We start from the raw sequence: 22,577 nt of genomic DNA, 5'->3' as shown, positions 1-22,577 counted from the left end.
TGACCACGAATGACCGGGCAGGAGAGGGCAGTCGGAGTGTCAGCGAGTGAAGGAAATCACTCGCGGTATGCTCCGACCGCCTCTTCCTGTACTAAAGTCGGACCTCACCAATCAGGAGCTGCGTGTCAAAGCATCAATGAACACCATCTAAAGCATATGTATAGATAACTCTGTATAGTAACACCATTACTAAAGCTCATCCATCGTAGCTCATGTATTGTATTATAACACCATCATTAAAGCTCATATACAGTAGCTCATGTATTGTAACACCATTACTGAAGCTCATGTCTTGTAACACCATTGTAGAAGCTCAAGTAAACTGCTCTGCATTGATTTCTCAATTATTAGTAGCGGTATAGAGGCTTTCAATAAACAATAAACTTCTGCATGATGATGTAAAGCATTTGTCTCCAGGCTGGCCTGCTTATCATGCTTTATTTACCCTTTAGCCCAATAACTTAGTTGTAAACAAAATTTTTGCTTTGGTCTTTTTTTTCCCCCCAGCTTACATTGCACTATTTTTAAACTATAATAAACCAGAAAGCAGACTGTGATAAGGGCCATGTTCTGAGCCCCTTTCTCTCTCCCCCTCATTTGCCTCCTAGAGGTGATGCATGTTCTTTTGCAGACTGTTATTGTCCTTTCGTGCCTAGCATAAGGAAATCCCGCTAACCCTTTCTTTCTTGAAGCTCTGGAGAGAACACAGGAATCAAATTCATCATCCTAGAACAGAACAGAAAACAAGTAACCACCAGGACATTTTTGAAAAGCTGTCGCTTAAAGTTACAAGCATTCATGTTGGAAGTCAATTAGTGCAGCCTCTGAAGAGACATCCATATCCCTTGTAATCAATCTTCACTTCTAAGTCACACTACACTAATGCAAAAACCCAAAGAGAAATCAATGTAAACAAAAGTAGGACTGTAAACAAAGTAGGACTGAAAAACATTGATGCATTAGACTTGCCATTTCATTCACTGGGTACCCTGGTTTCTCTTAAGATCAAATGAAGCTGAAGTATTGCTCTCGGATTCAGGCTAAAATCTAACTGCTATGTCTCAGCCATGAGCTCGGGACTCTCTCTTTTTGACTTTATACGCTCAGATTGAAACCCTATACGGTATGGAGAGGTTAATGTCTCCAAGATGTAATGACCATTGCCAAATCAGGAAAATTAATCCTCCTACTTAAAAAAACCCAAACAAAAAAATCAGTGTTCTTAGCGAACAAAGACTATCTATATTTCAACCAAGTGGTCCAATACTTAAGTATTCACTATTTGACTAAACCCACCGGTGTTAGGCTAATGTTACCCAACTCATATAAATAATTTTTTTGTTTTCCTTTTTTTAAGTTTTTTTAAATCTATTATTTTATAAAGGTGGAACATGCCTCAGAAATGGAGCTAATGTATCTGGTGTGATACATTACAGTGATCCTAATCAGATCATTGGCAAAAAAAAAAAACCCACCTTTTAATTTCATTAAATCTTTATCAAATTCTTAAACACTTTTTATTTTCTATTTATCTTCTTTAGTGAACAAAGGCTATATTTCTCACTTTTGGACTACAAGGTGACTTCTCAGGTGAATTGGTAAAACTGATGCATTCCTCTTGGTCATCTCTTTCCAAATTCCAGAACATTAGAGGCAGTAGACCAGTGTATCTCAAACTGTGTGCCTCCTGAGATTTCAGGCATGCCGCAGTACACTGACTGGGGAGGAGGAGAGGCACAACGAGAGGTTCGTCCTGTAGGCAATCAGTGGGCACCAGTACCTATCCTTCTTTTTGACCCTCTTCCCTTCTGGCACCCCTCCCCCCCCCCCCCCCCCCGGCATCTCAGGACCCGCCTGGAGGGCCTTCACACGCACGCGGACATCGACATGATGATGTCACGCATGCGTATGATGTCATCACAGTGATATCCATGCACTTCCCAAGTGCCTCAAGCTACAGCCACTACCTTTTAGTGTGCCGCAGCTCGAGAAAGTTTGTGGGACACTGCAGTAGAACATCCTGCTGAACACTTTTATTCAGAGAAAAACAACTAACTGATCCTTGACTGGAAATATATCAAGGATAACTGGCTAGAATTAATATGATATGTAGAATCAGATACAGTGTTATATTTTTGCTTAATTTTCTGAGAGATGACTTAGGGCTCCTTTTACTAAGCTGCGCTAGAGGTTTTAGCACGCGCGCTACATTGCCGCGTGCGCTACACGCTAACACTTCCATAGAGCTCGCGTTAGTATTTTCCGCGTAGCGCGGGGGCTAGCGCACGCTAACAACGCTAGTACAGCTTAGTAAAAGGAGCCCTTAGTCTAAAAATGCATAGATAATTTTATTGCACTTTTTCCCAATAAATACTTTTAAAATCTTTTAAAAACAGATTAAAATTTTACCCACCCACCCCCTTTACTAAACCACAATAGTGGTTATTAGGGCAGGGAGCCACGCTGAATGCTCCGTGCTGCTCCCGATACTCGTAGAGTTCCTATGAGCATCGGGAGCAGCGCGCAGCATTCAGCGCAGCTCCCTGCACTAACAACCGCTCTCGCAATTTAGTAAAAGGGGGGGGGGGGATTAGTTAGATAATAAAGTGCAAATTTCAATTTTTAAAAATGTGCTACTCTATCTTAAACTGGATCCAGCAACTAAATTACTATATGAATCACTATTTATTATAGAACAAGTTCCAAGAAAATTTTCAGTTAAATATCTTCCAACAAATTTTCTTAAAATTTATCTGTGAACATTCAATTTAGGCCTATTTCTCATAAACTATTTTTCTTTTAAAATATCCCCGTGACCAGAAGTCCTATTTCCAGATACATTATGCAGAATGTGTGTGTGTCTAAGAGCTAGATGCACTGAAGTCAGCGATTGTCTAACAATCGTCGCTAAACCGGTTTTGACTGGTTTAGCGATGATCGGATTTGCCAACCTGATGTGCAGAATGGCTCACTGCATGGTTTTGTGTACGATCGCTCATTCTCCAATCCAGCCATGCAAAAAAGGTCATTAACCTCCCCCTTTTACAAAACCGCAATAGTGTTTTTTAGTGCAGGCCGGTGCGCTGAATGCTCTGCGCTGCTCCTGACACTCATAGAGTGAATGATGCTCTAACATGGCTTCCCGATGCACAAAAAAAGTGATCTCCTTTAATGATCTGAAAAAAGTGACTGGTTAAAACCAGTTGCTTACCTGTCCTACCCATATAAATTAATATATTTATAGCCTGCCTTTCCTTATTTTTTAAAATGGGCACAGATGCTCTGTGTGTGTTACACATGCACAATATCTTCCCCATAAAAAAAAAGCAAGCTGAGCCACCGATAACGAGCCATCCCCCTCCCCATGACAACCGTGGGGCCCACGAAAAAACCCCATGCCAGCCAAAATTGGCAGGATGCTCCCCCTCCTGCCAGGCACCCTCCCCGAACCATCCCCTACCCTCCCCCTTCCAAGTTCTACCAAGTTTCCAAGTTTTATTTAAAATTTGATATACCGCTTAAAAAATTGTCTAAGCGGTGTACAAGGTCATGAACAGATTAATTGGACGACAACAGACTTAAATGGCATAATGAAACAAGGGCGATAATACAGTTTGCAGTAGGAGAGAGAGACAATAAAGGTCAATACAGTAGGAGGGGGATATGCTATTCCTTCTTTCTAAAGTCTGGAGACTACTTACCATAAACGTCCTTAAATAGGAAGATCTTTAGGTTTACTGTAAATTTGTCCATAGGTATTTCTTCTTGGAGATGTGAGGGTAAGGAATTCCACAAGGTAGGTGCTGTAACAGAGAAAATCTTCTTTCTAGTGGTATCGTAAAAGAGATGACATAAGGAAGGAATAATTAGAAGGTATTGGTTACTGGATTGGAGTGTTCTAGTTGGACAGTATGGGATGAGAAGTATGTTTTAAATCCAGGAGTGTGTGTTAGTTTGGCCTTGAAGGTGAGCAGTAGAATTTTATATGTGATTCTGTGTGTGATTGGTAGCCAGTGGAATTTTATTAGGAGTAGGATAACATGGTCAAATTTTTTTGCGCTATGGATTAATTTAACTGCTGTGTTTTGGATAATTTGTAACCTTATTTCTTTTTGACTTATTCCTTGATATAGGAAGTTGCAATAGTCAATCTCCCCCCCCCCCCCCCAACACACACACAAAAAAAGGCTGTGCCCCTGAACCTCCCCAGATCCTTTTCAGTCTTCTGGTATCTTCAGTTATATAACCCAAACAACAACTTTCACTAAGAGTGCATTCATATCAGATACATTCCTAAACAAATAAACAAGCTTCACTGGTAAAAAAAAAAAAACTTCAGTAAAATTTTTAAAAAAGTTTTTCACCAATTTAGGATTTCAAACCCATAGGCAGATAAACCATCACTGACACTTTTGAAGAAAAAAAAATCAGTATTTCCTTTTAAAAATTTAGTCCCCCTTTTATCAAGCCGCATTATCGCTGGCCGCTGCGGTAAAAGCTCCGATGCTCAAAGGAATTCTATGAGCAAAGTCTCTTTCTGACTTGTGCAGCCAGTCAGAAGATTCCTTTCATAAGTGCAGAAACCTCCTGCACATTCCAACTACAGTTTTAAATTAATTTGAAACCTTTGGGGGGTGAAAAAAAAATTAATTAAAGAATTCAGCTGTGTTAACCCTGAGAATAACTATTCTGCCAAAATACTGCAAACTTGAACTTGCAAGAATTTTATTTTAGTTTCTGATAAAGTTCTACCATTTTTTAGCTTTAGAAATATTTTTGCAAGGCAGCAACCATACATCACTACCCAAAGATACCCAAGACCTTTGCTAGCCATAACAAATAGTTTAAAATTAATACCATGATCCTCATCTTCCTACAGTATCAATTTCAAAATGTATTCAATTCTTTTAAGGTTTAAGCTGTCCAGTTTAATTAAATGCATTCTTGATACACTCACAGCAAGAGATTCACTTCAATCTGTAAAGAAAATACCTTTAGTTGGTAATATGCAACACTTTCCTAATTGCAATTGCACAACAAAATGTGGGTGTTTATGGAACACATGGTAACAAACAAACTGAGAGGTTGAATTCGCACTGGTTTGAAACTCATGAACAGTAGTGCCAATTGTCAAGGTTTTAGCTCTGACGGAGAGGCAGAAAGCAAAAGCAGAGTTGGAAATTACAAATGTAAAATGCAAGTGCAGAAAAAGAAGAAACTGACAAGAGATGACATAAAATTCTGATGCTGTCCCCCCCCCCAAAAAAAAAAAAAAAATCACAGTTCCTTCCCCTTCCTCAAATGCTTTCAAATAAGGTGGGGGGAATTGTACCGGGGTGATGGTGTCACTCTTAGAATTCTCTGCTCCTGGTCATACCTGTCAAGTAATTGTTACTGGGAGAGCAATGCAACCACTGTAAGTGTGTGTGGATAAATGAAGCAGTGTCTTTCTTACTGCACAGAGCCTCAGGAGAGGTGATTAGCCAAGCTCCAAAGCCTGCTTTCTCTCCAGCTTTTCACAAGAAAGAAGTTCTGGTAATGAAGAAAAAGCAGAAAGAGAAACAGGGAGAACATAGCAAATAATTGTATTTACGTCTCCTGTCCTACAACAGTTATTCACAACACTTTACAGTTCCATGCAAGATGTGCACAAGATAAAATAAGATACAAAATATTGCAGCACTTTAAAATGTCAGGGCAAGACCATCTTTCTTTGGCAGCATTTTTGTGTGCCATTGGCTAAGAGCTATGTAGCAAATATAATTGAGAAAATATTGATTAATTATAAACCTGTGCAAGGTCTGCATCTCTTGCTCTTATCTCTTTTCTATCATAGTTTCATCTCCTTTTGTTAGCGTATTTTTTCTTTGTAGGAGCCACAGACCAGTTCATAAGAATAGCCTTACTAGGTGAGACCAATGGTCCATCAAGACCAGTAGCCAATCCGGGTCACTAGTTCCTGGCCAAAAACCAAGGAGTAGCAATATTCCATGCTACCGATCCAGGGCAATCAGTGGCTTCCCCCATGCCTTTCTCAATAACAGACCATGGACTTTTCCTTCAAGAACTTGTCCAAACCTTTCTTAAAACCAGCTACGCTATCCACTCTTACTACAACCTCTGGCAATGCATTCCAGAGCTTAACTATTCTCTGAGTGAAAAAAAATTTCCTCTTATTGGTTTTAAAAGTATTTCCCTGTAACTTCATTGAGTGTCCCCTAGTCTTTGTAATTTTTGACGGAGTGAAAAATTGATCCACTTTTACCCATTCTACTCCACTCAGGATTTTGTAGACTTCAATCATATCTCCCCTCAGCCATCTCTTTTCCAAGCTGAAGAGTCCTAACCATTTTAGTCTTTCCTCATACGAGAGGAGTTCGAGCCCCTTTACATCTTGGTTGCTCTTCTTTGAACCTTTTCTAGTGCCACTATATCTTTCTTGAGATAAGGACAGCAGAACTGAATGCAATACTCCAAATGAGGTCACACCATGGAGTGATACAGGGGCATTATAACATTTTTAGTCTTGTTAACCATTCCTTTTTTAATAATTCCTAGCATCCTGTTTGCTTTTTTGGCCTCCGCTGCACATTGGGCAAAAGGTTTCATCGTATTGTCTACAATGACACCCAAATCCTTTTCTTGTACGCTAATTCCCAAGATGGACCCTAGCATCTGGTAACTGTGATTCAGGTTATTCTTCCCAATGTGCATCACTTTGCATTTGTCCACATTAAATTTCATCTACCTTTTGGACGCCCAGTCTTCCAATTTTCTAAGATCCGCCTGCAATTTTTCACCTTTAAAGGAGCTATGCTGGTCTTGAAGCAAAATATATGGAGTCATAACACAGCATTATGAACTACCGAATTGTATGAGGGTGGTTTGAAAAGTTAGGTAAAAAAAAAAAGCAAGTTAAACAATGTAGGCTCCATCGAAGGCTCTAAATTTAGTCCAGCGAGTTTCCAGATTTGTATGTATGAGTATCATAGGAAAAATAGTTTACAAAAAATCTGGAAACTCGCTGGACTAAATTTATAACCCTCGACAGAGACTACGTTATCTAATTTGCTTTTTTACCAGACTTTTCAACTCTCCCTGGTATTGTGAATCACATTATGGTTACTTGGTAAGTTGGATATTATTTTGAAACAACCAAAATTAGTTGATGCAGATGGCCTTGAAAGACATGATGAGTATCCAATCAAGAAGTACTTTTTATCATCAAGGTGTCTTTGCCAGTATCAATTCTTCACCAGATTAGCAATGCAATTAATCAACTTTTAATCTACCAATCCTATGCCAGTGAACCACAGCATATCCCAATCATATTGTCTGCCTTTGAATTCTGTGCATTTATATAATGGAACCAATAAACATAGAAATATAGAAACACAGAAAAATGAAGGCAGATAAAGACCATATGGCCTGTCCAGTCTGCCCATCCATACCATCTACTATCTCTTCCTCTATTAGAAATCCTATGGACTTGTCCCAAGCTTGCTTGAATTCAAATACAGTCAGTCTTCATCTCCAGCACTTCCACCAGGAGGTTAAGAGGCTGTTCCACGATTTCACCACAATTTCTATGAAAAGGTATTTTCTTAAATTACTCCTGAATCTGTCTCCTTACACCTTCACTGTAAGCCCCCTCATTCCCAAGCTTCCTTTCAACTGAGACTTACCTATTGTGCATTCATGCTACAGAAATATTTAAACATCTCTATCGTATTTCCCCTCTCTCACCTTTCTTCCAAAGTATACTTACTGAGATCTTGAAGTCTGTTATAACGAGATTATACTGTACTACTAATCCATTAAACCTGTCATTTTGTCTCCAAAAAGTGATAGGTTAGAAGTGCCCTTTAAGATCCCAACTAGCAAAGCTTATTCCATGTTGCTCATTCCAATAAGTGACAGGTAAAGCCATATAAGGCTGTCCAGCTAAATCATAGTTAATGAATCTATGCTGTAAAAACGTAGCAAACCTTTTTTTAAACTCAGCTAAATTACTAGCCTTGAGCATATTCCCTGGCAGAACGTGCCATTGTTTAATTATGCATTAACTGAAAAAATACTTTCTAGATTTCAATTTTAAATCTACTACTAATCAGCCTCATAGACTGTTTCAAAGTCCCAACCATTTCCTATCAAACTTATGCCACATTGTTTATCATTTTATACATATCTATCTTGCCTCCCCTCCGTCATCTGCTCTCCAAAAAGCCTAATTTGTATGGCCTTTATTTTATGTGAACCAGTCCACCCTCTTAATCATTTTGGTTGCCCTTCTCTGCACATTTTCCAGTGAGATGTGGCAACCATAACTGAACATAATGCTCCAGGTGCATTTATACCACAGGTCCCTTTTCCCTTTTATTCATGTCTTGTCAAGTATGTATATAGTATATGTTTACTGATTATGGACAATTAATGTTTTAGATTATATGTATTTTTTATTTTTTAATAAGGTAATTTTGTATCCACTCTTATTACTTTGTATTTATGTTCATCGCTTTGAAAATATGACAAAGCGATTAATCAAAAATTTAATAAACTTGAAACTTGAAAGGCATACGATGGGAGGGCTGGTAATGGGTGAAAGTACCCAAGAAAAGGACTTGGGGGTAATAGTGGACAACACAATGAAGCCGTCGGCACAGTGTACAGCAGCCTCTAAGAAGGCAAATAGAATGCTATGTATTATCAAGAAAGGTATTACAACCGGAATGAAAGAAGTTATCCTGCCGTTGTATCGGGCGAAGGTGCACCCGCATCTGGAGTACTGTGTCCAATATTGGTCGCCGTACCTTAAGAAGGATATGGTGATACTCGAGAGGGTTCAGAAAAGAGCGACGTGATTGATAAAAGGTATGTGTCAGTTTTGTAAAATGTAAGGATGGTCGCACCCCCACATTGTTAGGTTGGAGGGGTTAAGTGAAATGTGCACTGACCAACGCCAGGTCCCAGGTTCAGTTCCCTCACCGATGACTCACCAGGAAGTAGAATCAGAGGCACAGCCAGAGGTTTTTGCATAAAGAATATATTATAGAAATAGTCTTACAGAAAAGCAATATTTATAATCATTACAATTAAGTAGAGAGTATTACACTTAAATAGAGAGCCCAGCAGTTCCCCTGCCTTACAGAGTCCAGAAAGAATTGAGTGTGAAGTTTCAGGGAAAGGCAGAGAGAGAGAGAGGGGGTGGGGTGATGTTTCGTGTTCCATAGATAAAGAGAAGGATAGACAGAGAGAGCTCAAGAGAGAACCAGAATGCCAAGCCAAGAGCCAAGAGATAGCTAGATAGAAAGAGAGAGAGAGAGGGCCAAGACCCCTCTCCTGATAGCTTGATAGGAAAAGAGACACACATAGCTCCATAGAAAAAGAGAGAGATTGATAGAGCAGAGAGCAGACTTTTATACCTTGGAATCTTATTCTGACTAGAGAAAATATTGTATCTCCCAGTATCTTTCTATTTAGAACTTGCAAACTGTTTGAGACAATGGTCAATTTAATTGACAAAGGAGGGCATAATACCTGCAAGCATGGTGATGGGATCAAGTCTCTGGCTTGATCTGTGCACCATTGTCCTAAGCACCCTCTTGATCAGACATTAACACCTTTTAGCTAGTCATGATTCAGTCAGGGAAACTTAAAACCATATCAGGGAAACTTAACACAGTCTCCCTGCACTAAGGGTCTATCTGCCTTCCCATGCCAGAGCCAGATTGATATAATCTCCCATAAGCCTCTAGGCTGACATCTCCCATAATTTTTTTATTTTTATTTTTATTCTTTGAAATGAGGGCAAGCTTGTGGTACCCTCACTTACCTCCAACAGTACGTCCCCTGTCTTGCAGAATCTCCAAGCTATGAAGATAGGTTGTATAGTCCATAAACAGTTCCCATAATGAGTTCAAACCTCTGTCTTAGGTTGTATAGGCCATCATCTGGGCAGGGATCCCAGTATGCTTATATCTTACCCGTCGTTGAGCGAATGAACGGTGCATAAGGGATGCAGGAAGCTTTTTCAGGAGGTTCAGGTATAAAGGTACCAAGATGTCATGAGAGAGTATGCAAATATGGAATATGGGAAAATATTATATCTGACCCTGGTAATGGTAATGCAATAGGCCATGCCAAATTAAAACCAAATTAGAACCAAATTAGAAAGTGTCAGAGAAGATACTGGAAATACATGTATAACTGCCTTAAAAGCTAGAAGGAAGCTTGTGAGATAAAGAAAAGTACATGTGTTTCACTTTACAGCAAAGGAGAATCATAATAATACATAGCAAAATTTATACAATAATTAAGATAATGATAGGATTGATATAATCTCCCATAAGCCTCTAGGCTGACAGTATGGAAAACCTTTCATATGCTGAAAGATTAGAGAAACTGGGGCTCTTTTCCCTGGAAAAGCGGAGGCTTAGAGGGGACATGTTAGAGACTTACAAGATCATGAAGGGCATGGAGAAAGTGGAGAGGGACAGAGTCTTCAAACATTTGAAAACTACAAGAATGAGAGGGCATTCAGAAAAATTAAGAGGGGACAGATTCAGAACCAATGCTAGGAAGTTCTTGTTCACCCAAAGGGTGGTGGACACCTGGAATGAGCTTCCAGAGGGAGTGATAGGACAGAGTACGGTTTTGGGGTTCAAGAAGGGATTAGATAATTTCCTGAAGGAAAAGGGGATAGAAGGGTATGGATCAGGGGTAGGGAACTCCGGTCCTCGAGAGCCATTTTCCAGTCAGGTTTTCAGGATTTCCCCAATGAATATGCATTGAAAGCAATGCATGCAAATAGATCTCATGCATATTCATTGGGGAAATCCTGAAAACCCAACTGGAATACGGCTCTTGAGGACCGTTGTTCCCTACCCCTGGTATAGATAGAGGATTACTATACAGGTCCTGGACCTGATGGGCCGCCGCGTGAGCGGACTGCTGGGCGTGATGGACCTCTGGTCTGACCCAGCAGAGGCACTGCTTATGTGCTTATGTTCTTAAGTTAATTATATGGAAACACTGAATAAAACTACACCCAGAACTGGTCTCTGTAATACCCCTACTAGTAGGGTTACCAGACGTCTGGATTTCCCCAGACATGTCCTCCTTTTAAGGACATGGCCGGGAGGTCTGGACGGCCTTTCAAAACCCGGCACTTTGTCCGGGTTTTGAAAAGCCTCCTCAAATCACGTCAGGCAGGGAGGAAATATGCACACGCACGGATTTCCTCCCTGCCCGACAAGAGCAGGCAGTGGGGGGGGGGGCGGGGCTAGGGCAGGACTGGGGATGGGATTAGGGCATTACAGGGCAGGGATGGGTGGAACTGGGGGGGCAGGTCTATGGGTCCGGATTTTCTAATTGGAAAATCTGGCAACCCTACCTATTGGTCACCATTTTTCTTCTTGGAACTGACTCAGTTTAATGTCAATTGGATCAAAACAAATGACCAGGAGGCAGAGACGTAGTAAAAGGGGTGCAGACTTCCCCGCCCCGCCCTGCCATACCATGCCAGGCTTGCGCCACGCCCCCCCCCCTCCACCCCATATCTCTGTATTATCTTTGCTAGCACAAGCAACTTCTGCCTGTTTCTCGTACCAGCCTGGTTCCCCTATGAATCACTTCCAGGTCACGGGGCCAGAAAGTGACGTCGGAGGGAAATCCAATGCTGGCGCGAGGAGCATGCTGCAGAAGATTAAGAGGTACGGGGGAGAGGGAGACCGCAAGTGTGGAATGGGGGCGGGAAGGACTGGGGCGCAGAGAGGAGGGCGTAGGAGGGGGCTCAACAGAATAGAGAGGACAACTTGTAAAGAGGATTGCAAAAACAGCTGGAAGGAAGCTTTGACAGTCTGCTTCAAGGAGATGAGGGAAGGAGTACCTGGTTCCAGAGAGAAGGCACACAAGAGAAATGAAGAATGGAAGCAATGCCAGCATATCTGTGGGCACAAATCACAATCCTGCATCCTGCAGCTACAGAATCACCTACTGCTCCAGCCTCTCAACAAATGGGAAAGAAATTCCTCACACCCAGCCTGAACAATGAACTCTGCCCACTCCTGCATGCCACACTAAAGGCCAAGCTGATATTCATCCAGGAAGGCCTGGAATGACAGGAAGTAAGCAATGAGTATAGCAGATTACACAGCTGCGTCCCAGTATAGGCATTCTTTTCATTAGTGAGTCTCGAAAGCAACATAGCAGGGTATATTCACCATTGTACTGTGGGAGCTGTGAATGCTGGAAACCAAATGTTTTCTGTCTCCCCTCTTATTGATTTACATGTAGTGCTGGTTGTTCCTAAATCTCCAGGAGCCTGTCATAAATTGGAATACATTTTGAAAGGCATCTAAATAAAAAGCTAAATGTCTAACATTAGATGCATAAAGTAGAGTGAACGAACAATGCTGTTGCTCAAAATTTCCCATTTAGATCTGAAAAGGAGGACAAATTGAGCCAGTCCAGGTTTTATGTTTATTAGAATCTTTCTATACCGCCTATACAGCCAAAAAGGATCAAAGTGGTTTACATCACAATTCGATCATATTTATGAAAAGAACTCCATTAAAAATCGGAAAGGAAAGAAAACAAGGAAAAGAAATTTAACAAGACATCAGCGAACAATCCCACTCACAATCTGGATTAACTCTTGTGGCGTCCCCCAGTGTTCTCCCCTCTCTCCCACACTCTTCAATCTATACATGTCATCACTAGGCCATAAACTTTCGACTCTGAACCTCAAATCCTACATATATGCGGATGACATCAGAATCATCCCCATCTCCACCCTTTCAACCAAAACAAGACTCTTTATCTCATCAGTCATAGACCAGGTAACACACTGGACAAAAAACTTCATGCTTAAACTAAACCCAGTAAAAACCAATTCTTTATAGCCTCCCCAACAAGCAAAACCATTGAATCCTCAATCAATCTAAACGGAACAACTTTCCCCATCAATCCTACAATAAAAATCCTAGGATTCACTCTTGACCAACATCTGTCACTGGATGCCCATACCAACATATTAATCAAGAAATGCTTTAACACACTATGGAAACTACGCACACTAAAACCTTTCTTTGACTTCACATCATTTAGACTACTAGTATAATCCCTCATCCTAGGATCTCTAGATTACTGCAATATCATCTACCTAGGCTCCCACAAAAAAAACATCAAGAAACTGAGGATAATCCGAAACACGGCAGAACGACTGATTTTTGGCCTGAAAAAATCTGACTATATCACCCCTTACTTCAAGAAACTTCACTAGCTACCAATCGAGGCAAGAATTGTCTTCAAACTCAGCTGCATATGCTACAAAACATTATTCGGCACAACCCCCACCTACCTCCTGAGTCACTTCACCTAACAGGATAAGCCCTGCCTATCCCGCAACACTTTACCATTCACATTCCCGACTCCAAGGGGATGCCACTACAAAAAAATCCCTCGATAGCACACTATCCTTTCAAGCAGGAATCTGGAACAACACCCTAAGTGGCCTTCTCCTAAACGCCCTATCCTACCACTCATTCAGAAAAGCACTAAAAACCCACTTATTCAACAAATTTACTTGATAGTGTAAATCACGTCTTCTCTCCTTCTGCATGCGCCACCCTCCCCCAGCGCATATGCTCTCTCTGTAAAGTTGTGCTACTCTAAGCTTGTACCATTCTAATGTTGTGCTGTTTGGCTGTAACCTCTAACTGTATTCTCTCTCTCTAACTTAACGCGGCTTTCGCTATGCTGTAATCTGTATGTTCTCACTCCAAAATAATGTTGTAATCTCTTATGCACGCCATTCCTCACTGTAATCTCAATGTACTCCTCTATTATTGTACACCGTCTTGAACTGAAAAGGTATAATGGGATATAAATAAAGCTAAATAAATAAATAAAAAAAATTCTAAAACATATAACACTTTCAATAGAAGTAAACCCCAAACTTATTCAATCTGTCCTCCTTTTCTAGAACCATACACCGTGTTTCCTCAAAAATAAGACAGTGTCATATTAATTTTGGGCCCAAGAAATGCACTAGGTCTTATTTCCGGAGTATTTTTTTCGTTTACATGATCATCTCTCCCTTCCTCTCCTTCACCCCAATTCTTCCTCTTTCCTTTCTCTCCCCCACGTGTGCAGCATCTTTCCTCCCCTTTCACCCATCTCCTTATACCTTCGCTCTGCAGCATCTTTCTATCCCTCCCTCCCATCCCTCATGCAGCAGAACCCTTTAGCAGCCGCCCCGTGCATCCGAACTCCGCCGACAACGAGCCCTACATACCTCCTTCCAGAGCAGCGTCAGAAGCACTCTAAACAGGCTGCTTCGGGGCATTCCCTCTGCTGCATCACTGATGATGTCATCAGTAACACGGCACACAGAAGGCCCCGGCTGGAGAAGGCCACTAAGCAGCCTGTTTAGAAAAAAAAAATCAAAATGTATTTAATTAATTTTTGAGTAGTAATAATTTATTAAATAGATCAAGAAAGTTTTTTTTAGTATATGAAGGTTTTGGATCGATGAAAGATACCCATGCCACAATTCCTTATATGGATAATATTACTATGATCCTTGGAGTGGCAATTCTGAGATTCTTTCCTTCATTTAGTCACTTAATCCCTGTTTGATTAACCTTGTGTGGATCTAAATTCAGAAGAGGCCAATATCCTTGAACAGCAACAGTTTCATAAACAACTCCAACAGAACTGGATAGATATCGAAATCAGGTGTACTTGACTCTAACGTTTAGGAATCTTCCAGGCTGGAAGGATCCTATATTAAAATCCCAACAAAGGCCTATTGGTTTGGGATAGACCTGGCTTATTAGAAGTGATCAATTGGTTCTGGGTTTTCCAAAGACAAACCTCCCACCCAGAACCAGGGCTTAAGACTCCTCTGGAGTGAGGTCACAAAATACAGTACCATCCTCCAAGCAGTCCCAAGGCTGGCCTAGGTTCTGGTGACCATGAACATGAGATGTCCATGAAAACAGAGGTTTCTAGGCTGGAGCCAAACACATTTCTGGGTATTCCACCCAATTAAAACACAAATTAAGTGCTGTGATACAAAAAAATACCATAAACTAATGAGGACCTGCTTCAGGAATTATGATTATTATGAAAAGAACAGAAAGCACATTATTCAGAACTTTGAATTCCTCTTGGGTGCCTTATTAATTTCCACTCCGCCTCTGCCATGACCATTTTATTCTGTTAAAGACATTTTAAAAAACCAATGGAGTCAAACAATGGCAAGCATATTTTAGATAAAGTGGGTGTATATTGTTACTATAACATTTTTTTTAAAGCTGTTGTAACATTCATAGCTTAAACACCTTCCATATAAGATTCTTTCATGTTTCCTACAAAATTTGACTCATATCTTTTCTTTGACACAGAAGTTTCCTCCTGCTCCTTTTATGAGCTTTCAGCTTGATTGGAATCAGCCTCTATTGAGCAGTGGCACCACAAAATTTTATTTGCAAATACATGGGGATTTTCACCCAAGTTTCTATTCCCTTCTAACTCAGCTTAGCCCTTGGTCAAATAGAAACATGACGGCAGATAAAGGCCAAACGGCCCATCTAGTCTGCCCATCCGCAGTAACCATTATTTCTTTCTCTCTCTGAGAGATCCCACGTGCCTATCTCAGGCCTTTTTGAATTCAGACACAATCTCTATAGAAAAATGTTGCAAACTGTAGTTCACAAAGCCTGTCCATCAGTTGTTGTTATCGTATGATGGGTGAGACTCCCCAGTACGAGCTATAACTGCTGTCTTCGCAGTATCCTTAATCTCAGCTGGTCCACAGAGCAGGGCCTAGATGTTCTATAACTTGTTGCACTGTATGCTTGGAACAAGCTGCCTGATTCCCTACATCGGGCTCAGTCACTGGCAGTGTTCAAGGCCCAGTTAAAAGTCCACTTCTTCAAGAGTGCTTTCAACTCCTAACTTCTCTCACCTTGGGTTCTGCATCCCCAACCCTTTATGTCATGTCTGTTTGTCCAAGTTAGATTGTAAGCTCTTCTGAACAGGGGCCGTCTATTAAATGTCAAAATGTACAGTGCTGCATAAATAGTAGTAATAATAGCACTGGATTGTACTAGCCATTGGGCCACTGCCATTACAAAATTTGTACCTAAGGTTGCTGGTTTAATCCCAGTGCTACTCCTTGTGACCCTGGGCAAGTCACTTAGCCCTCCATTACCCTGGGTCCCATAGTTAGATTGTGAGCCTGCTGGGACTTACAGTCCTTACCCAGACATGTCCTCTTTTTAGAGGACTGTTAAGGGAGAGTGTGGTGCAGTGGTTAAAGCTACAGCCTCAGCACCCTAGGGTTGTGGGTTTAAACTCTCACTGCTCCTTGTGACCCTGGGAAAGTCACTTAATCCCCCCCCATTGCCCCAGGTACTTTAGATAGATTGTGAGCCATCAGAACAAATAGAGAAAAATGCTTGAGTATCTGAATTAAAACTTACATTTCCCTCTCTCAGTGGTAAAAACAGAACCTTTAAGAGATTTAGTTATTCTTTTGCTTTTAAATTAACCGAATTCTGGAATGCTTTACCGCTTACATTAAGAAGTTTAGGTTCTTTTGCTTTATTCCGGAAAGTTCTGAAAACTTTTTTGTTTGCTAAACCTTTTGGAAATTAACTATTTCAGTCTATTTTTTCTTGTCAAATTTATGTATTATGTTTTACATTATTGTAAACCGAGTCGAGCTCCTCTTGGTTGATGACTCGGTCTATAAAACTAAGTTTTTAAGTTTAGTTTAGTAAAACCATTCTGAGCTCTCCTGAGAGAACAGTATAGAAAAATGAATAAATAAATACTGAACTTGGGTCTAGACCAGGGTCAGACAAGTCCAGTAGTCCGGAGGAAATGCAGATCGTGGGGCTCCAATCACTCACTCAGTCTCCCTTGCCCATCGAGATGAAGAAACAGACAGAAACTAAGAGGTAAATTGGAAAGAATTGACTAGTTTATTAACTTGCTTGAAGATGGTAGAAATCAACTATTTACATATTCACAGGTATCAGTCAACAGTTGAATACAAAACTGTCAAGTTCCTAAAAATCCACAGAATCACTTTCAGGTTACTCCATATCTAATTATTACAAGTCAGGTTTGTTTCTGCAGTTCCCTCCCAAACTTACTTGGGAGTCTCCCTCTGCCTAAGGGCTCTGTCGAGAGAAAGGAGCAACCAAAAAGCCAAGAACTTACTCTTCCACTGTCTTTTATGGTTCATAGACAAAACCGCCGAAGACAAAGGCGCGCGCCGACAACTGAGCGCAAGACGGAAGCGCGCGCCGAAGAAAAAGAGTGTTTTTAGGGGCTCCGACGGGGGGTTTTGTTGGGGAACCCCCCACTTTACTTAATACAGATCGCGGCAGCGTTGAGGGTTTGGGGGGTTGTAAGCCCCCTCATTATACTGGAAACTTAACTGTTTCCCTGTTTTTTAGGGAAAAAGTAAAGTTTTCAGTAAAATGCGGGGGGTTACAACCCCCCAAACCCCCCACAACGCCCCCACAACACGACATGATCTGTATAAAGTAAAGTGGGGGGGGTTCCCCCCCCATATCCCCGTCGGAGCCCTTTAAAACAGTCATTTTCTTCGGCGCGCGGCTCCGCATTGCGCTCAGTTGTCTGCGCGCACCTTTGTCCCGGCGCGCTTTCGACCTGACACCGTCTTTTATAACCTTCCCCCGTCTTTTATAACCTTCCCCCCTCCCCTCAGGAAAAGGGCCTCCTACTCCTCCCCTTCAGTCTGTGCTATCCACAAACTGCAAACAAACTGCAAACACAGTGACCCCCTGGAAAATCCTGTATCACTGCCCTTTCCACCAAAAGCATTTTCCAGGGGTGGCATATCATGTTTTTTTAAAAACTGAGCATACATAGTGGTAGTATGAATCTCTGTGGGTAGAAGATTCCGGAGTTTTGTAGTTTGGCAGTTAAATGAATTACAGTGAATCATCATATTTTATACCTTTCAGTGATTGAAAGGATAATATCAAATGATTAGAATTATGATGTTTGACAGATCTGCCTAGTAGTTCAGTGAATCTGGAGAAACAATCAAGAGCCTCTCCGTAGAATATCTTAAATGTTATACTAAACTAAACCTTAGGTTTGTATACCACGCCATCTCCACAAGCGTAGAGCTCGGCACGGTTTACAGGGTTAGGTTGAAAAGGAGCTACAATGAAGGGTTATAGGAAAGGAGCTAGGAAGATAAAGAGGGACAGGGAACCAAAAAGCGGGAAGTGTTAGATTTTTGAAAAGAGCCAAGTTTTCAGGTGTTTGCGGAAGGATTGGAGGGAACTTGAAACTCTGAGCGGAAAAGTGAGGTTGTTCCAGAGTTCTGTGGTTCTAAAGGGGAGGGATGTTCCTAGTTTTCCTACGCGGGATATACCTTTTGCAGAGGGGAATGATAGTTTCAGTTTTGGGGAGGATCTAGTGGAATTAGGGTTAGAGGAGTTCCAGAAGAGAGGGATAACGGGAGGGAGGATACCATGTAGGATCTTGAAAGCTAAACAGGCACATTTAAAGAGGACTCTGGAGTGAACTGGGAGCCAGTGAAGTTTGGACAGGAGTGGGGAGATGTGGTCGAACTTGCCTTTAGCGAAAATAAGCTTGGCTGCGGCGATCTGGATTAGCTGAAGTAAATTTGACCCGCTTTTATACTGGGAGTCTGAGTAACTCCATAAGCAGTGGAGTTACGTAGTCAAATCTTGATTTGTAGAATTATGATTGCCAGATGTCCGGATTTACCCAGACATGTCCTCTTTTTCGAAGACTGTCCAGGCATCCATATGGCTTTTCAAAACCCGGTACATTGTCCAGATTTTGAAAAGCATTGATATCAAAGCTGCATCTGGAGGGCATCTGCACATGCACAGATGTGACACAATGATGTCACATCGCATGCGCAGATGCCTCCAGACGCAGCCCCAAAGACACAAGGTTTGTGTGGGGCCAGGATTGTGAGGCGGAATGAGGCAGGGCTAGGGGCAGGGCCACGCATCCTCTGTTTTCTAGAGGCAAAATCTGGTAACCCTAGTAGAACATGAATCTCTTTTGCAATAGAATATTTGTGGTCAAATCACCAAACCAGAGCTGTGTGATCCCTCATTCAACCAACAACAAATGAGATTGGCTAATAAGACCCAACTTGAGGTTAACTGCAAATGGAATGTCCAACTGGATTTACAGTTGACCCCATTACAATGGGAAGTTTTTGGGTCCAAATCAATTCGTCCTTCTATGTCTGCAGCCTTGTTACAATCCTCTTATTTCATTTTGCATAATGCTTACTGGACTCCTGCAAAACTTGCTAAGCTTCCACGTAAAACACCTGACATCTATTGGTCTTGTAATAACTCAGTAGGCTCGTTCTCTCATATGATTTTCTTTTGTACTAATTTGTCATAATATTGGTCTCAAGTATGGCATACTATTTGCTATGAATTTTCTATATCTGTTCCGATATCATATGACATTGTTATATTACGATCGTCTAATCCTAAGATTGGCATTACATCCACTAGTTCCAGGTTATTTGATTTTATGATAGCTCTGGCTCTGCATATTGTGATCCTCCATTGGAAGAATAATCAGTATGTCAACTATCATGAACTTATGTGCATATAGGAAATATGAAGCGATTAAAGCATAATCATATATCATCTTTTAATAGAAACTGGAACATCTTAGAAACGTGGAGGGGCATAATCGAAAGGAACATCTAAGTCCGTTTTTGTCCAAGTCGCAAGTCGTCCAAAGTAAAAAAACAACTTAGGACACATTTTCGAAAAATACGTCCAAATATTTTTTTGTTTTGAAAATCGTCCAAGTATACGTCCTACCGATCTGATCGTCCAAGTCGCTAAATTGTCCATCTTTATACTACATTTTCGTCCAACTTTTCGTCCAAGTCAAAAACGCCTAGAACAAGCCCTGTTGGACGTGGGAGGGGTCTGCAAAGTGATGGACTGAATACCCAGACATGGCACCTAAATAGTGGGGTACCTTACAGGGCACTGCTGTGAACTTCACAAAAAGGGTGCCATGTCTTCTCCTCACTATAGCTCCCTTATAGGTCATGGTGAGCCCCCCAAACCACCTCTAGAATCCCCTAGACCTACTTATCTACCACCCCAATAGCCCTTATGGCTGCAGGAGCCACTTATATGCCAGTAAAAAAGGGTTTTGGGGGTATATAAGGGAGTGCACATGTTTCAATAGCAATGCAGTGATTACAGGGGCTTATGGGCATGGGTCATCCTCTCCATGGGTCCCTAACCCACCCCCAAGACGGCTTAAGATGTCTCTGTGCAGCACGACTAGGCTTTCCTATGCCAGGCTGCCAGGTGATGATGTTCTGGAGGCACAATTTTCAAGTTTTGATTAATATTTTTGTGGTGGGGGGGTCGGTGATCACTGGGGTAGAATGTGGGGGTCTGTATTATGTGTTTGCAGTGCTTATCTGGTGACTTTAGGTGGGTTTTGTGACTTAGACCATATTTTAAATGGTCTAAGTCACAACGTCCAAGTTCCATCAATCCTGTGCGATATAACTTTTGGTTATACATGCTATACGACTAAGTCTAAGCCAGCCCACCTCCCGCCCAAATCCCGCCCTCGACACTCCTCCTGAAACGCCCCGTTTAACTATGGTCGTTCAGCGGCACTATGAAGGCCTAGGTCATTTAGAAATACGTCCAAAACCCGTTTTTATTATCAGTACTTGGATGTATTTTGACAATGTTCATCCAAGTGCTGACTTAGGCCAGTTTTTGGATGTTTTTCTCTTTCGATTATGAACCTCATATTGTATTTATTGACCTGATTAACTTTCGAGGTTGTTATGTATACATTTGCAATTTATATTATTAATGCAGCTATTGTTATACTGTATATTTGTTAAAAATTTATAAATAAATAAAACTAACCTCAAATTCCTAGTTCTTGCAAGCCAACCTCAAAGAGTAATATTAACCAGGCAAGTATAGGGATCCAAATCAACATCCCAAGGCTGAGAAAATTTGCAACCAGACTTCACCCTATAACTTCTATTTTTGTACAGAAAGAAGTGACAGATTCCATCTTCTTATGTATCTTTATAAAATACTAGAGTAAGCGGCAGAAATCTCATGTGAATTGTAGGTGCAGGCACACCTGTTCAAAAGCAAAAATGTCTTGTAATCTTGTGTTTGATACCCTCTGTTATTCATATTCACATGCACATATAAAAATTTGTCATATTCTTGCTCCACAGATTTCACTATTATTCATTGTACTATTTGAAAACTGCCCACCTTTCCTACAGGTAAAAGTACCGTATTTTCACGCATATAACGCATGCGTTATACACGATTTTTACAAACCGTGCATGTTATACATGTGAGCGCGTTTTACAACTTTTTTTTTCAATCCGATCCGGCATCCCCCCTGCGAACCGGCATCCTCCCGCCCCCCGCTCGCGTCACCCCCCTTCCCCCGCAATCCTACATCCCACCCAGCACCGCAAAACATCTCTTACCCAATTGGGCACCGGCACCAATGCACAGGATGTGCCAGTGCCAGTGCCTGAAGATCCTCCCTCGTTGGGTTGGGCTGGGCTGGGCGGTGCGGTGCGAGAGAGATCCTCCTTCTTCCTGCGCCGGGCTGGACTAGGCTTTGAGCATTTGCGCATGCTCAAAGCCTAGTCCAGCCCGGCGCAGGAAGAAGGAGGATCTCTCTCGCAACGCACCGCCCAGCCCAGCCCAACCCAACGAGGGAGGATCTTCGGGCACTGGCACTGGCACATCCTGTGCATTGGTGCTGATGCCGGTGCCCAATCGGGTAAGAGATGTTTTGCGGTGCTGGGGGGGATGTAGGATATCGGGGGAGGGGGGTGACGTGAGCGGGGGGGGAGGATGCCGATTCGGAGTAGGCGGGAGGAGGTTTTAGCATGCGCGGTATACGCGTGCGCACGCTATATTAAATTTTTATTACATAAATTTGTGTTCCCCGCGCACTATACCCGTGTGCGCGTTTTACACGGGTGCGCGGTATATGGGTGAAAATACGGTACACCTTGATGGTTCTTTGAGTTTGGATGGTTGTTGTACTCTATTATTTTGCTTTTATTACAGCTGCTCATTGCTGCCCCCTAGAAGCTACTGCCCTAGATAACTGCCTAGTCTTGCATAATGGTTGGGCCTGCCCTGTAAATAAAACCATCTCCAGTTCACGCCTGACTTATACATGATCTTAGCAAAATGAGACTGAGAAGTAATTTTACCACTTAAAAGAGCTTGATTCATCAAGATACTAAAGTTACTGCAGAGTTTGCATATAGACAAGCTTTCACCAGAGAAAATACATGGTGAGTTAAGAAATGAATTCGGAAAGAGGCAGAGAAATTTGGAAAGGGGTTTTACTCATGTACACACCCCTTTACCTGTGAAGGGCCCCTTTGAAATTGCCCCTCCTCCATTTATTTATTTGACAACAAATGTACAAATTGCTAAACTAATAAAGCTTGAGTCTTAAATGCAAAAAGAGAGAAAGATAAATAG

At 41.6% G+C, this 22,577-nt stretch overlaps 1 protein-coding gene and 1 long non-coding RNA gene across 2 annotated transcripts in view; one reads left to right on the top strand and one right to left on the bottom strand.

Annotated features, from left to right (window-relative positions):
* The window catches only part of ARSA (arylsulfatase A), a 92,856-nt gene that overhangs the window by 13,148 nt on the left and 57,131 nt on the right, over positions 1-22,577 (top strand). The window contains exon 2 of the mRNA XM_033959504.1: positions 7,477-7,596. The gene's annotated coding sequence lies outside the window, so the exon portion shown is untranslated. The remainder of the gene's footprint in view (positions 1-7,476; positions 7,597-22,577) is intronic.
* The window catches only part of LOC117367171, a 56,485-nt gene continuing 34,099 nt past the window's right edge, over positions 192-22,577 (bottom strand). Inside the window, exons 2-3 of the long non-coding RNA XR_004540707.1 lie at positions 3,702-3,826; positions 192-726 (exon numbers count right to left, since the gene is read on the bottom strand). This is a non-coding gene — a long non-coding RNA (uncharacterized LOC117367171). The remainder of the gene's footprint in view (positions 727-3,701; positions 3,827-22,577) is intronic.

The sequence above is a fragment of the Geotrypetes seraphini genome, chromosome 9 (assembly GCF_902459505.1).
Source record: "Geotrypetes seraphini chromosome 9, aGeoSer1.1, whole genome shotgun sequence".
NCBI lineage: Eukaryota > Metazoa > Chordata > Amphibia > Gymnophiona > Dermophiidae > Geotrypetes > Geotrypetes seraphini.
The sequence above is the reverse complement of the archived record's forward strand: the minus strand, read 5'-3'. Positions and strand labels throughout refer to the sequence as shown.